A 15428-nucleotide genomic window follows, 5' to 3' on the forward strand; every position below is an offset into this window, starting at 1 on the left:
TTTGTAATCGTCTTCATTTAAATAATAATTAGCTTTTTTATTTTTCCTACCAAAGGAGATAACCTGACATTTTACCAGATTTTAATCTGCCAGATTTTTGCCCACTCACTGAGCCTATCTATATCACTTTGTAGATTCTTTGCATCCTCCTCACAACTTGCTTTTCCACCTATCTTTGTATCATCAGCAAATTTGGCTGCATTACACTAGGTCCCTTCATCCAAGTCATCCGAGTAGAGCGCATATGGACAGCCGAATGTGTAGAGTACACTCCACAATCCCTCACGGTTGACAGTGTCAAAGGCCTTTGTCAGGTCAATGAAGGTTGAGCCAACCCCACAGTCACTGACACTGATCTCCTCCCATGTGATATAAACCAACCCTTGTCACTGACACCAAGTGTACTGGGAAAATACATTAAAGGGTAAGACTAGAAACGCAGTGGCAAACATTTAAGGAGATATTTCATAATTGTCAGCAAAGATTTATTCAAGTGAGAAATAAAGATGCTAAGAGAAGGATGAACCATCCCTGGCTAACTAAGGAAGTAAAGGATGGTATCAAATTGAAAGAGGCATATAATGCTGCGAAGGACAGTGGAAGGCCAGAGGATTGAGACATTTTCAGAAACCAGCAAAGGACGACTAAAAAATGATAAAGACAGAAAAGATAGCAAACTAGCAAGAAATATAAAAACAGACAGTAGGAGTTTCTACAGGGATATAAAAAGGAAACAAGTAGCTAAAGTAAACATTGGTCCCTTAGAGGATGAGACTGGAGAATTAATATTGGGAAACACGGAAATGGCAGAGACTTTGAACAAATATTTTGTATCGGTCTTCACAGTAGAGGACACTAAACACATCCCAATAGTTGATAATCAAGGAGCTATTGCACGGGGGGGAAGGGGCGGCGGGGGACTTAAAACAGTCACTATCACTAGAGATAAAGTACTAATCAAACTAATGGGACTAAAGGTGGACAAGTCCCCTGGACCTGATGACCTGCACCCCAGGGTCTTAAAAGAAGTGGCTGCAAAGATAGTGGATGCATTGGTTGTAATCTACCAAAATTCCCTGAATTCTGGAGAGGTCCCAGTGGATTGGAAAACTGCAAATGTTACACCTCTATTTAAGAAAGGTGTGAGACAGAGAGCAGGAAACTATAGACCAGTTAGCCTGCTATCTATCGTTCGGAAAATACTGGAGTCCATCATTAAGGAAGTAGTAGCAGGACATTTAGAAAATCATATTGCAGTCAAGCAGAGTCAGCATGGTTTCCTGAAAGGCAAATTATGTTTGACAAATTTGCTGGAGTTATTTGAGGATGTAACGAGCAGAGTGGATAAAGAAGAACCAGTTGATGTCGTATATTTGGATTAACAGAAAGCATTCCATATGGTGCCACACAAAGGGTTCCTTCACAAGCGAAGAGTTCACTTGGGCAGCATGGATAGAGGATTGGCAAATTAACAAAAAACAGATAGTCGGGATAAATGGGTCATTTTCAGGTTGGCAAACTGTAACTAGTGGAGTGCTGCAGGGATCAGTGCTGGGGCCTCAACTATTTACAATAGGAAAGCGGTACTGAGGTGAACGATCAGCCATGAACTCATTGAATGGTGGTGCAGGCTCGAAGGGCCAAATGGCCTACTCCTGCACCTATTTTCTATGTTTCTAAGTTTCTATGTTTAAAAAAAATGCTTGGAATGAATGATTTGGAGTCATGTGTTACCTTCCACGACAGATTGTTCGAGAGGGAAGATAAAGAACTTGCTGCAAACGCATTGCAGATACCTTTTATATTAAATCACAAAGGCTGGACATAGGTTTTTCTGAAAATAATATTGATGAGCTAAATAGATCGGAGTTGCTGCTCAAGCATTTGGGAAGGGAAATGTAATTGATATAACCTAAGTTTGACATGTGGAGGGAAGACCTCTCACAGAGCGCTGCTATTTTTCCTTTTGTGTTTTTTCTTGAAGAAGCAAGTGGAAGTGAGGACACAGGATGAAATATCGCAGCCAGCAAGGTCCAGGTGATCGAGGGAAGGCCAGTGTGCCTGGAATGCTGGGGAAGCATCGCTGACCTACATTCTTCCCGGTTAAGCAAAGCCTTGATTTCAAAATTTTCATGCTTGTTTTCAGATCCCTCCATGGCCTCGCCCCTCCCTATCTCTGTCATCTCCCCCAGCCCCACAACCCCCGAGATATCTGCGCTCCTCTAATTCTGCTTTCTTGAGCATCTCTGATGATAATCGCTCAACCTTCTGTTGCCTTGGCCCCAAGCTCTAAAACTCTCTCCCTGAACCTCTCCGCCTCTCATTCCTCCTTTTAAGATGTTCCTTAAAACCCATGTCTGTGACCAAGCTGTTCGTCACCTGTCCCAATATCTACTTATGTGGCTTGCTGTCAAGTTTTTGTCTTATAATACTCTGTGAAATTCCTTGGGACATTTTACACATTAAAGGTGTTATATAAATACAAGTTTTTGTTGTTGCTGATTCCTTGATTTGACCTTTCAGGGTATGACATAGAATGTACAGCACAGAAACAGGCCATTCGGCCAAACTGGTCCATGTTGGGGTTTAAACTCCACAAGACCCTCCTCCCACTCTATCAACATATCCTCCTATTCCTCTACCAGTGAGGTGTTCCACAGTGACTGGTTGCCTTCTAATGCCTGTCCAAAGGGCCAATATGTGAGGGTATGCAGTGATTGTTGGCAGCCTATTCAACCTTGGGGGCATCACAGTCCAAAAAACGCCCCCTTTGCAGACTTGGCCTTTGCTGTTGGGGTGAGTGGACAGTGATCAGTAGCAGGAGCCCAGGGCACTGAGGTTAACTGCAGCCCAGGCTGGGATCAGCTGACAACCCCCACAGTGAGCAGCTGGAATGTGCAACATATCCTGGTCTGCACTGGGGAGCAAGGGAGGTCAAGGGTCAGCACAGAATGTCATCAACCTTGACCCCCAGCCTCCCTCACTCAGGAGAACCAAGTTGCATTGACGTTATGACGTCAGCACGTTCCAGCGCGCGTCACCCTCGGTCGCCCGCCCACTGTTGCCACGCTGTCGCTCCCCATTGGTCGGAAGCTCCTGTCAATCAGGCCGTGGGCCCGGGTCACGTGTCCCTCGAGCACGCCGCCTATTGGCCGGAGGCGGAGAGAAGGTTCCGGAGCGGGCAGGAGGAGGAGGAAGCGGCGGCGGCGGCGGCGGCGCGCAGGGGAGTCGTGGACCCAGCGGGGAGGCTTTCTAAACACCCGAGGTAGGCCTCAGGCCCCGGACAAGAACCTGCGGCTCCGGCGTTTACCCCGAGCGGGGCTTTCTCCCGGTCACGGGCCCCCGGCAACGGCCGCCATCTTGGGGCAGACCCTGCTGAGGGGCGATGAGGTCACGGGGCTGCAGGGCGCTGATTGGTTGGTGAGTCGGACAGGCTTTGTCCCTCGGCGCATTGCTGCAGTCACAACCTGTATTTATATAGCGCCTACAACGGAGCAACACGTGCCAAGGGCAGGCACAACACATACATTTAACACCCAGACACAAAGGGAGCAAGTCAGGCAGGTGACCAAAAGCGTGTTTAAAGAGGCAGGTTTTAAGAAGCATCTTAAACATAGAAACATAGAAAATAGGTGCAGGAGTAGGCCATTAGGCCCTTCTAGCCTGCACCACCATTCAATGAGTTCATGGCTGAACATGCAACTTCAGTACCCACTTCCTGCTTTCTCGCCATAACCCTTGATCCCCCGAGTAGTAAGGACTTCATCTAACTCCTTTTTGAATATATTTAGTGAATTGGCCTCAACAACTTTCTGTGGTAGAGAATTCCACAGGTTCACCACTCTCTGGGTGAAGAAGTTTCTCCTCATCTCGGTCCTAAATGGCTTACCCCTTATCCTCAGACTGTGACCCCTAAAGCAGGAAAGAGAGAGGTGTTTAGGGAGGGTGTTCCCGAGCTTGGGGCCCAGGCAGCTGAGGGCACGGCCACCCCTGGTGGAGCGATTCTAATGAGGGATGGTCAAGAGGGCAGAATTTGAGGAGCACAGACGTCTCGTGGGGTTGTGAGGCTGAAAAAGAGGGATTTGTAAATGGGGAGGAGAATTTTGAAATCGAGGCGGTGTTTAACCGGGAGCCAGTGTAGGTCAGCGAGCACAGGGGTAATGGGTGATCGGGTCTTGGTGCGAGTTAGGACACGGGCTGCTGAGTTTTGGATGACCTCAAGTTTACGTAGAGTAGAATGTGGGAGGCCAGCCAGGAGTGTGTTGGAGCAGTCAAGTCTAGAGGTAAGAACATAAGACATAGGAGCAGGACTACTCGGGGGATCAAGGGGTATGGCGAGAAAGCAGGAAGGGGGTACTGAAGTTTCATGTTCAGCCATGAACTCATTGAATGGCGGTGCAGGCTAGAAGGGCTGAATGGCCTGCTCCTGCACCTATTTTCTATGTTTCTATGACTAGGCCATACGGCCCCTTGAGCCTGCTCCGCCATTCAATAAGATCGTGACTGATCCGATCATGGACTCAGCTCCACTTCCCTGCCTGCTCCCCATAACCTCTTATCCCTTTATCGTTAAGAAACTGTCTATTTCTGTCTTAAATTTATTCAATGTCCCAGCTTCGCAGATCTCTGAGGCAGTGAATTCCACAGATTTACAACCCTCTGAGAGAAGAAATTTCTCCTCATCTCAGTATTAAATAGGAGGCCCCTCATTCTAAGATCAAGACCTCTAGTTCGAGTCTCCCATCAGTGGAAACATCCTCTCTGCATCCACCTTGTCAAGCACCCTCATAATCTTATAAGTTTTGATAAGATCACCTCTCATTCTTCAAAATTCCAATGAGTAAAGGCCCAACCTACTCAACCTAACAAAGGCATGGATGAGGGTTTCAGCAGCAGAAGAGCTGAGACAGGGGCTGAACCGAGGTGGAAAAGGCAGTTTTAGTTATGCTGCAGCTATGTGGCTCAACTCATTTCAGGGTCAAATATGACACCTAAGTTGTGAACTGTCTTGTTCACCCTCAGATTGATGCTCGGGAGCAGGATGGAGTCAGTGGTGAGGGAACGCAGTTTGTGGCGAGGACCAAATATAATGGCTTCAATCTTCCCAATACTTGGAGAAAATTTCTGCTCATCCAGTACTGGATGTTGGACAAACAATCTAATTTATAACTACTTTATTTAATTAGTAACTAAACTACATTCAAAAATTAAGTAATAAAATTTGAATAATAGAAAAGAATGAATTAACTAATCAAATAAAAACAGAAAAAGCTGGAAATCTCAGCGGGTCAGGCAGCATCTGTGGAGAGAAGCAGAGCCAACGTTTCAGGTCTGTGACCCTTCCTCAGAACTGGCAAAGGAAACCGGGAGAAGTTTGGAAAGGGAACAAAATATGGGCAGAGATTACGGTCTGAAATTGTTGAACTCGATGTTGGTCCAGAAGGCTGTAAAGTGCCTAAACAAAAGATGAGGTGGTGCTCCTCGAGCTTGCGTTGAGCTGTATTGGAACAGTGTAGGAGACTGAGGATGGAGAGGTCAGAGTGGGAGTGGAGCGGGGAATTAAAGTGACAAGCAACCGGAAGCTCAGGGTCACACTTGCAGACTGAACGGAGATGTTCCGCAAAGCGGTCACCCTATCTGCATTTGGTCTCCCCAGTATACAGGAGCAGCGAATACAGTATGCTAAATTGAAAGAAGTACAAATAAATCGCTGTTTCACCTGGAAAGAATGTTTGGGACAGTGGGAAGGGAGGAGGTAAAAGGGCAGGTATTGCATCTCCTGTGCATGCACGGGAAGGTGCTGTGGGAAGGGAAGGTGTTGCCGGGGGTGACTGCGGAATGGACCAGGGTGTCATGGAGGGAGCGGTCCCTTCGGAATGCTGAGAGGGGAAAGTGTGATTGGTGGCGTGAATGGCGGAGGATAATCCATTGAATGTGGAGGCTGGTGGGGTGAAAGATGTGGATAGAGGATTGGCTAACTAACAGAAAACAGAGTCAGGATAAGTGAGTCATTTTCTGGTTGGGGTGCCACAGGGATTGGTGCTGGGAGCCCAACTATTTGCAATCTATATTAATGACTTGGATGAAGGGACCGAGTGTAATGTAGCCAAGTTTGTTCATGATACACAGATGGGTGGGAAAGCAAATTGTGAGGAGGACACACAAAATCTGCAAAGGGATATAGACAGGCTAAGTGGGCAAAAATTTGGCAGATGGAGTATAATATGGGAAAATGTGAGGTTATCCACTTTAGCAGAAATAATAGAAAAGCAAATTATAATTTAAATGGAGAAAAATTGCAAAGTGCTGCAGGTCAGAAAGACCTGGGGATCCTTGTGCATAAAACACAAAAAGTTAGTATGCAGGAACAGTAAGTGATCAGGGAGGCAAATGGAATGTTGGCCTTTATTGCAAGGGGGATAGAGTATAAAAGCAGAGAAGTCCTGCTACAACTGTACAGGGTATTGGTGAGGCCACACCTGGAGTACTGCGTACAGTTTTGGTCTCCGTATTTAAGGAAGGATATACTTGCATTGGAGGCTGTTCAGAGAAGGTTCACTAGGTTGATTCCGGAGATGAGGAGGTTGACTTATGACGATATGTATAGGCCCAAACTACTCCACCTAAGAACATAAGAAACAGGAACACGAGTAGACCATACGGCCCCTCAAGCCTGCTCCGCCATTCAATAAGATCATGGCTGATCTGATCATGGACTCAGCTCCACTTATCCGCCCACTCCCCTTATCGGTTAAGAAACTCTCTATTTCTGTCTGAAATTCATTCAATGTACCAGCTTCCACAGTTCTCTGAGGCAGGGAATTCCACAGATGTACAATGCTCAGAGAAGAAATTTCCCCTCATCTCAGATTTAAATGGGTGGCCCCATATTCTAAGATCATACCCCCTAGTTCTAGTCTCCCCTATCAGTGGAAACATCCTCTCTGCATCCACCTTGTCAAGCCCCCTCATAATCTTATACGTTTCGATAAGATCACCTCTCATTCTTCTGAATTCCAATGAGTAGAGGCCCAACCTACTCAACCTTTCCTCATAAGTCAACGCCCTCATCCATGGAATCAACCTAGTGAACCTTCTCTGAACTGCCTCCAAAGCAAGTATATCCTTTCATAAATATGGAAACCAAAACTGCACACAGTACTCCAGGTGTGGCCTCACCAATACCCTGTATAACTTTAGCAAGACTAACATGCTTTTATACTCCATCCCCTTTGCAATAAAGGTCAAGATACCATTGGCCTTCCTGATCATTTGCTGTACCTGCATACTATCCTTTTGTGTTTCATGCACAAGTACCCCCAGGTCCCGCTGTACTGCAGCACTTTGCAATCTTTCTCCGTTTAAATAATAACTTGCCTATAGGTTGGGCCTTTACACATTGGAGTTCAGAAGAATGAGAGGTGATCTTATCGAAATGTATAAGATTATGAGGAGGCTCGACAAGGTGGATGCAGAGAGGATACTTCCAATCATCGGGGAAACTAAAACTAGGGAACATAGAAACATAGAAAATAGGTGCAGGAGTAGACCATTCGGCCCTTTGAGCCTGCACCACCATAAGGGGCCATCCATTTAAAACTGAGATGAGGAGAAATTTCTGCTGAGGGTTGTAAATCTATGGAATTCTCTGCCCCAGGGAGCTGTGGAGGCTGGGTCATTGAATATATTTAAGGTGGAGATAGACAGATTTTTGAGCGATTAAGGGAGTAAAGGGTTATGGGGAGAGGGCAGGGAAGTGGAGTTGAGTCCATGATCAGATCAACCATGATCTTATTGAATGGCGGAACAGCCTCGAGGGGCCAAATAGCCTACTACTGCTCCTATTCTTATGTTATGTTCTTTATAAGGGGAACCCTATCATGAGAGCAGAAGTGCGGGAAATAGAACGGACACTGTCGAGGGCCATGTTAGCTATGATGGGGGGGAATCCTCGGATGAGGGAAAAGGAAGACATGTCAGAGGCACTAGTGTGGAAGGTGGCATCAGAGCAGATGCGATAGAGACGGAGAAACTGGGAGAATGGAATGGAGTCCTTACAGGATGCGGGTGGAGGAAGTGTAGTCCAGGTAGCTGGGAGTCGGTGGGCTTATAGTGAATGTTTGTCAATAGTCTATCCTCAGCAATGGAGACGGAGAAGTCGAGGAAAGGAAGGGAACAGTCGGAGATGGACCATGTGAAGGTGAGGGAAGGGTGGCAATTGGATGCAAAGCGAATGAAATTTTGTAGTTTAGGGTGAAAGCAGGAGACGGCATCGATGCAGTTGTTAATACGGATTATTTTCCCTTCAATCTGTTTCAGCGAATTCCCTGATACACGAACACTTTTAGTCTTCGCAACATAAGACCTTTATTAAAGATTCTCCGGCCGGGACTTGTTAAGATAAAGGGAACACTCTCGATTTGAGCCTGTCCACCTCTCTCTTGACAAGTCCCGTAACAGTACAAAAGCTCAATATTTATACATTGTTACAGCAGAACATATTTGAGTGGCACTCAGTTTATACAATCATTGGTCGACTTCCCCCATAGCATACCCAATTGCAGGCTAACAACTCTCCAAATAGGGCGGGCTCCAGGGACGTGTTTACAGTTTCGCTTTACATAGCATTTCCCTATTTTACGGCTGGTTATAGCAGCCTCTCGTCTGACTCATGCCTGACTTTGCTTTTCGCGTAACTCGTGTTTGACCACAACTCTGAGTAACCCCTTTTTGTGTCGACATTGCAAATATCTCAGCTTGACATTTTTTTTTAAGCTATCTTCCCATGATCCTCTTCAACTGACACATTCACAAAAGCTACCTTCCCATGATCCTCTTCAACTGACACATTCACAACTTCTTCATGCACATTCACATTCTCATTCCCCCCTTTTATCAATCCATGATAACTCTGGTGATTATTCCAGGAGTATCGCATTCAGCCGTTCGCATTCTTGTTCCTCATACCCTTCTTGATCCTCGAGTAAACTTTTAGTCTGTTGAACCAGATTCCGGGAGCTCGTGACTGTAAGAGTTTGCTCCAATTTTGCCATCATTACTTTACAACAGACATTAAAGCAACCAATAATCAGACAACAGGTAACTATTATCATTATGAGAATAACTGCTCCATGCATTAAATAAGATCCCCAGGAGGCTCCAAATAACTAATCCAACCAACTATTTCCTTTCTTTGGGCCCTGCCTGAACTCATCCAGCTGCTTCTTTATGGCGTTAATGGCTTGGGTGATATTGTATGATTCATCGGTAACATGCGTTATGCATTTATCCCCTATGATGGTGCACACTCCTCTTTGTTGGGCCAGCTGATAATCCACGGCATAGCGGGTTTGCTGCGTATACAACCTTAGTTCAGACAGCTCTCGGTTAATGGCATCCAGTCCCTTAGACGTGCTATTTCCCAAAATGGTCAATCCGCAAATAAGGTGGTTCCTATTTTTGGCACTAATTACCCCCGCTGATCCCCCTACAGATAGGGCCCCAAGGAACCCGTAGCCGGGTGATGATCCCAGCGTGATAGGATCCTCCCAATCGGCACAGAACTTCTTGCTGATGGCCCGTGTTACTATCCTTCTCTGGGTATGCTCCCTTTTGGGGCATGGGACAGTGAGTGGTCCTATAGTTCCTACTGCAAAGAGGACCGGGAGGGTCGGTGTTGCTGTCTTGAAGGTGCCGTTGAGGAGGAACACGAATCCTTCCTTAGCTCTATAACACTTTTCGTCAGTGTTGCTAACCCTCGTGAACTGCTTATACCACCAATTGCTAGGTTCCCTTGAATTTGAGCCCGATCCTACCAATTGGTAAGCATCAAACGGGTATGCCAATGTTTCTGAGCTGACATGAGTTCCGTTACACTGACTGCAGATAACTTGCCTTCCTGCGGTCACGTTCAGGCATCTTTGCTCGTTACAGGTACAGGTAAACTGGCCTTTACGCACTCGACAGTGCTGACGGGCACACTGTGTCTACACACAGGTGGCATTCCCGGGGACCAGGGCATATACACACCCCCAGCCTTGTCCTGAGAAGCAAAGCGGGTAGCTTGCAATGTCCGAGCATACCACTCCGTTCTTTCCCTGGGATCCCCTGCACTCAGGATTCATGGAGTCTATTAATTCCACACATCTTCCCGGTATACCCCTTCTATATTCGCCCATTTATCCCTCACTGGGTGCGTCCGAGGTATCTGCCGTATATAAGTCGCGGGGGGTCCACCCAGGGGGGGCCACGAACAGGGCCTCTACTGATTGGGCTAGTGGGTAACACACAGTTCGATTGCCATGCAATTGGGTATGGGTCTGATAAAATAAGTTATCCTGTAGCCCTTCTAGTTCTGCTAGGTAGCACAATTATACCTGCTAGCTTACACATGCTTAAATAATTTTAGACGATACTATACATTAGTTAACAATAAGATAAGGACAAATCAAAAACAGCTAAGTCTGTTCGTTCCTTTCTCCTGCCGTTTTTCTTCCTGCCCTAAGGATGTGGTTTATTCAGCTATGGAGGAGAGGAAGTCTGGAACAGAAACAAGGGTTAGGACGACCAGTGAGAGGCTCATTATGAAGTAATAAGTTTAGAGTGGTGCAGGTGAACCCAGGCGCTTCTCCCCTCAACCTCAGCTGCAGTGGGGGTAGTGAGTAACACCTGAAAAGACCCCTCCCATCGTGGCTCTAATCCCTTTCGAATCCATTTCTTAATCAGGACATATTTCCCTGGTGCCACGAGGGACAATTCGGGTAAAACTGGGAGGTCAAGGTGAGCCTCTCGAACCTGGTTGTGAGCTAGTCGCAGAGCCTGAGTCAGAGAAAGAACATAGGTGGTCATCAGTCAAGCTGGGATACCATATCTAGGAACAATTTCCCTCATTAACACCTTAACAACAGTTTGAGCCTTATTGTCCAGGGTAGGGTAAGCCTCAATCCATCTGCTAAACACATCTACTATTACCAACACATATTTGTAACACTGAACTTTTTGCAACTCAATGTAGTCCAACTGCAATGTCTCAAAGGGACCTTCTGGTAGGGGCGTCTTACCCCAATCACAGGGGACTCCCTTCCCTGGATTATGCTGTTGGCAAACAAGGCAGCGACTATGATGTTCTGGGCCAACGCCTGGAGTCTAGGGTGCCACCAAGTAGCCAAAAGTGTGTCACTCGTGGTCCTTGCTCCACAATGAGTAGCAAAATGCATACATTCAATAACCCATAGAGCCAACTCATCAGACATGCAAGTCTGTTCCGCGGGAGTGGTCCAGAGTTTAGAAACATTGTCATAAGTACATCCATAATCTTTCCACAACAGTTTATCTTTTTCAGGAGCGTCCTCCTGTGCTTTAATGACATCTTGGATGGTTGGCATTGGTTTTTCCGAGGCTAACTTATCCTTTGCAGGATTTTTAGTTTGACTCATCATTCTAGGCACCACCATTTGTTGTCCGCAAGAGGCCTGTTTAGCCTCTCTGTCAGCACAGTGGTTCCCTATATCAACCGGAGACTTTCCGATGGTGTGGGCGGTACACTTGACAATGGCAATACGCTTGGGGAGCATGAGGGCTTGCAACAAATCAGATACTAGTTGCCTATGGGATATCTCATTCCCCTGTGAGGTTAGGAATCCCCTGTTTTTCCATAATTGTCCGAAATCATGGGCTACCCCAAAGGCATACCTAGATATAGGTTTAGATATTGATTTTGAGGTCTTTGGCCAAGATACAGGCTCGGGTGAGGGAGAATAGTTCAGCTTGTTGGGCAGAATAGGCGGTTTCCAAGACCTGATTCTCCTGGTTTACTATGGCGTATCCTGAGATTCGTGTACCTTCTGGATCAATAGAAGAACTTCCGTCAACATACATAATACAGTCTGGGTCTTCCATTGGTACATCAACTAAATCTTCCCTGACCGACGAGGCCTCTTGAATTAAAGATAAACAATCATGACTGGGTTCTTCCTCATCTTGGGGTGGCTCAGTAAGAAAACAGGCCGGATTAATGGCAGTACAGTGCCGAAAGGTCAGCTTAGGATTATTCAGTCGGTAGATCTCATATCTGCTTTGCCTGGCCATGGTAAGGTGTTGAGTCTTCAGTTGGCTCAGGAGGGCAGCTACGGAGTGAGAGGTGTTAAGACAACGGTAGCACAGTCTTTCAGGATTGTACAATACAGTTGAAAGGGCCGGTCATAGAGGGGCCGGCCCAAAGCCGGAGCTTGCAGCAGGGCTGTCTTTAGTTCCTTAAAGGCTTGGACGTCTGCGGTTTCTATTTCAAAGCTGCCTTCCTTATTTGTATACGGGGTGAGGTGCTTGGTCATCAGGGCAACATTAGGGATCCAGGATCTGCAGTAATTGATCATCCCCAACCACTGTCCCATTTGTTTAGCCGTGCGAGGGACTGGAAACTGGCAAATCGGTTCGTCATCCGGGGAGGTTCTCTGTACAATCAAGCTCCGTAATCGGGGGACGGTTGGCCAAAGGGGTTGTTCTGGGAGAAGTTAGTGTAAGATCCCTGTCCTCTCCCCCCTTGCCCCCCTCCTCTTCCTCCTCTTCCTCTTTCGTGCCGACGGGAGGGACACTCTCTACTCCAATGTCCTTCTTGCCCACAATTAAAGCATCCATCTCGTCTTTCCCAGCCCCGACCTCTTCCCATACCAGGCCGGGGACAGTAGGGCGGTCTGTAATTAGCAGGGCCCGGGCCGTTTGGGTGTTCAGTATAACTGTATCCTTGCTTATCTACCCAACCCTGCACGCAACACTGCGGTTCCATCTGGTATCCCCTTGGGTTGGGTTTTGGTCCTTCCACCCGAGACGGCTCTTCCTTTCTAGTCACGTATTCAGTCTTGACCCGGGTTGGGGGCGCACCTCCCCCCTCTCCTTTCTTTTCCTGTCAATAATATTTAACCGCCCTTTCCATCTGGGCTTTACTGTTATCTGCCCAATTCATATTATTTGTCCGGATAGCGTGAGCAATCGAATAGGGCAGGCACTGAAGTAGGATAGCGCAGAATTGAGGTGAATTATCCCCTGCCCTGAAGGTATTATCTCCTGATTGGCTTCCGTATATTTCAATAAATCTTTCCATGAATTCATCGGCAGTTTCTTCTCGTTTGGGTTTAGTTTCTAACACTGCGGCCATACTGATGGGCTTCTGAAGGTTCTTGCTGAGAGCATTAAAGATCGCGTCTAGGCGATCCTGGGCATTATTAGGGTGAGCAGTCACTAATGCATCATGGGTGGCTCGCCCCAAATTTTCTAAGAACCGGACGTGTTCGGTCGGGCTCAGGGTCTGCTGCACTAAGGACCACAAGTCTCTTGATTCCGCATTATAAACTGAAATAGTAGTTCGAAGATGATCTATAAACTTGACAGGTTCTTTTTTTTCTGATCTGGTATGGTGGCCAGAAGGGCCATAATTTAGTTCGGTTTCCAGGGCACATAGACATCTATGGTGGGGTGGTCTGCAGCTTGTTGTGCATCAGGGTTTGGCATTGGTCGGACTGGGAATTGGTGTCGGGGCTTTGGGATGGGGGTGTCAATCTTGGAAGGCATTTCTAGGTCGGAGGATGGTTCGGAGCTGTCTGACTGCTCGACACCTCCGCGTCTCGATCGGCGGGAGTGTTTGCTATGCCTTTCACAACTGGGACTGGTAGTTTGACTAGAGGATTTACGGGACTGTCTGTGATGTCGAGATATAGTTCTGCCCTTCCGAGTGTGAGATCTGGTCCTCTCAGCTATATTGCCTGTGAACTGGGGATCTGAATCACTATCAGAGGATGAGGAGTCCGTTTGTCGCTTCGTTGGTGTGGGGTTACATTTATCTTTAACTCCTCTCGCCGGAGTGTAAGGTGGAGGGGGATGGGAAGAGGGCTGGGGCAAGGGGTCAGGGGCTGCGGAAGGCGCCGTTGGGCGCCGAGTCAGTGTCCATTCATCAATTTCATCATCAGCCTCGGTCAACGCAAAGCCAACCATTCGACTATGTAGTCTATTGGTACCCTTCTCAGAAGTCCCAGGGGAACTCTTAGTACGTTTCTCGTGCGCGCACTCTTTCTTTAAAACGTCTACAGTTTTAACATGTCCTCCTTCTGTCAAGGAGAGTCCTAGTTTAGTGGCGTTTTCCTGCCAGCTTGACAGAAGGGACTCATCTTTCAGCTTTTGACAGTACTGTCTCCATTTGGCTATTAAATCCTTTTTTAACCACCGGGACCATGTATTTTTTTTTACTCAACAAACCTATCCTTTGTGCATTTCCTGGCTCCGTAACTTATCATCCGAATATACGTAATTCAATAAGGTTCACACTCTTAAACTTCCCACATACAGGACAACACTACGAAGGGTTAAAAAAACTTTCACTGTTTGAAAAAGTGGGTGGGGCTAAAACAAACCACAACTCCGTGGTTTCCTACACAGGCTTCCTTATCCACAGTAAAAATCACACAAGCATTTCTCATTTAAAACAGACGTTCACAAGAGCCTCTCTTCTTTCCTATTAACTGTTTTGGCCGGCTCTATTTTTGGATCCATGACTTTTCAGGGAATTCGTAGTTTTATCTAAATTACCCATCCTTGTGTCGCCGCACGTTGGATCAGGGTCCTAATTAGTCCTGATTGTCCCCACGTCGCCCTGTGGTGGTTTCAGTTATCTTACCCAGAGCCTAGGCGGACCAAGTGATATACAAGATCAACGCCGTACCTGGCGTAAGTACAATTTAAAATTTACACAGTCCCGCGTAGTCCCGCAGCTTAATTTTACGTAATTCCCTAACCTCCGCGTTTCCCTACGCGGTTCGCGCGATTCTCTATCCCTCCGTGTCGCCGCACGGTTTTCCTGTTCGTGTCGCCGCACGGTAATCCTTACTTAATTTATTCTAGGTTCCAGATTTAAATCCAATCAGTGCCTAGACGGGCCAAGTGATATACAAGGTCGACATCACACCTGACTTGGACACTTATTTCCTAAGTTTAGAAAGTATTCGCCAGATTGACCTGGATCTTGTTCAGACACCACCTGAGAACCAGCGAGTGGCTAAACTTTCCTCAGACTTTTGAAACCGGAGGAAACTGGAGCAGTATTGAAATTATACTTACTCCAGTGGCCATTTTCCTCTCGTCTCGTCCAAGGCTAGTCTGGCTCTTAATTCGCAAGTTTTCGGCAGTCGTCCGTTGAGATCCCACTTCTGACACCAAATGTAGATACTGGATTCTTTTCCCTTCAATCTGTTTCAGCGAATTCACTGACACACGAACACTTTTAGTCTTCGCAACATAAGACCTTTATTAAAGATTCTCCAGCCGGGAACTATTAAGATAAAGGGAACACCCTCGATTTGAGCCTGTCCACCTCGCTCTTGACAAGTCCCGTAACAGTACAAAAGCTCAATATTTATACATTGTTACAGCAGAACATATTTGAG

At 46.7% G+C, this 15428-nt stretch overlaps 1 protein-coding gene across 6 annotated transcripts in view; it reads left to right on the forward strand.

Annotated features, from left to right (window-relative positions):
- The first annotated feature begins 3137 nt into the window (after positions 1–3137).
- Positions 3138–15428, forward strand: part of LOC139260398 (zinc finger protein 154-like) — a 57013-nt gene continuing 44722 nt past the window's right edge. For 5 of the 6 annotated variants that reach the window (XR_011592796.1, XR_011592797.1, XR_011592795.1 and 2 more), the window contains exon 1: positions 3138–3420. The gene's annotated coding sequence lies outside the window, so the exon portion shown is untranslated. The remainder of the gene's footprint in view (positions 3421–15428) is intronic. The other variant, XM_070876966.1, reaches the window with a different exon arrangement.

The sequence above is a fragment of the Pristiophorus japonicus genome, chromosome 3, assembly GCF_044704955.1.
Source record: "Pristiophorus japonicus isolate sPriJap1 chromosome 3, sPriJap1.hap1, whole genome shotgun sequence".
Taxonomy (NCBI): Eukaryota; Metazoa; Chordata; class Chondrichthyes; family Pristiophoridae; genus Pristiophorus; species Pristiophorus japonicus.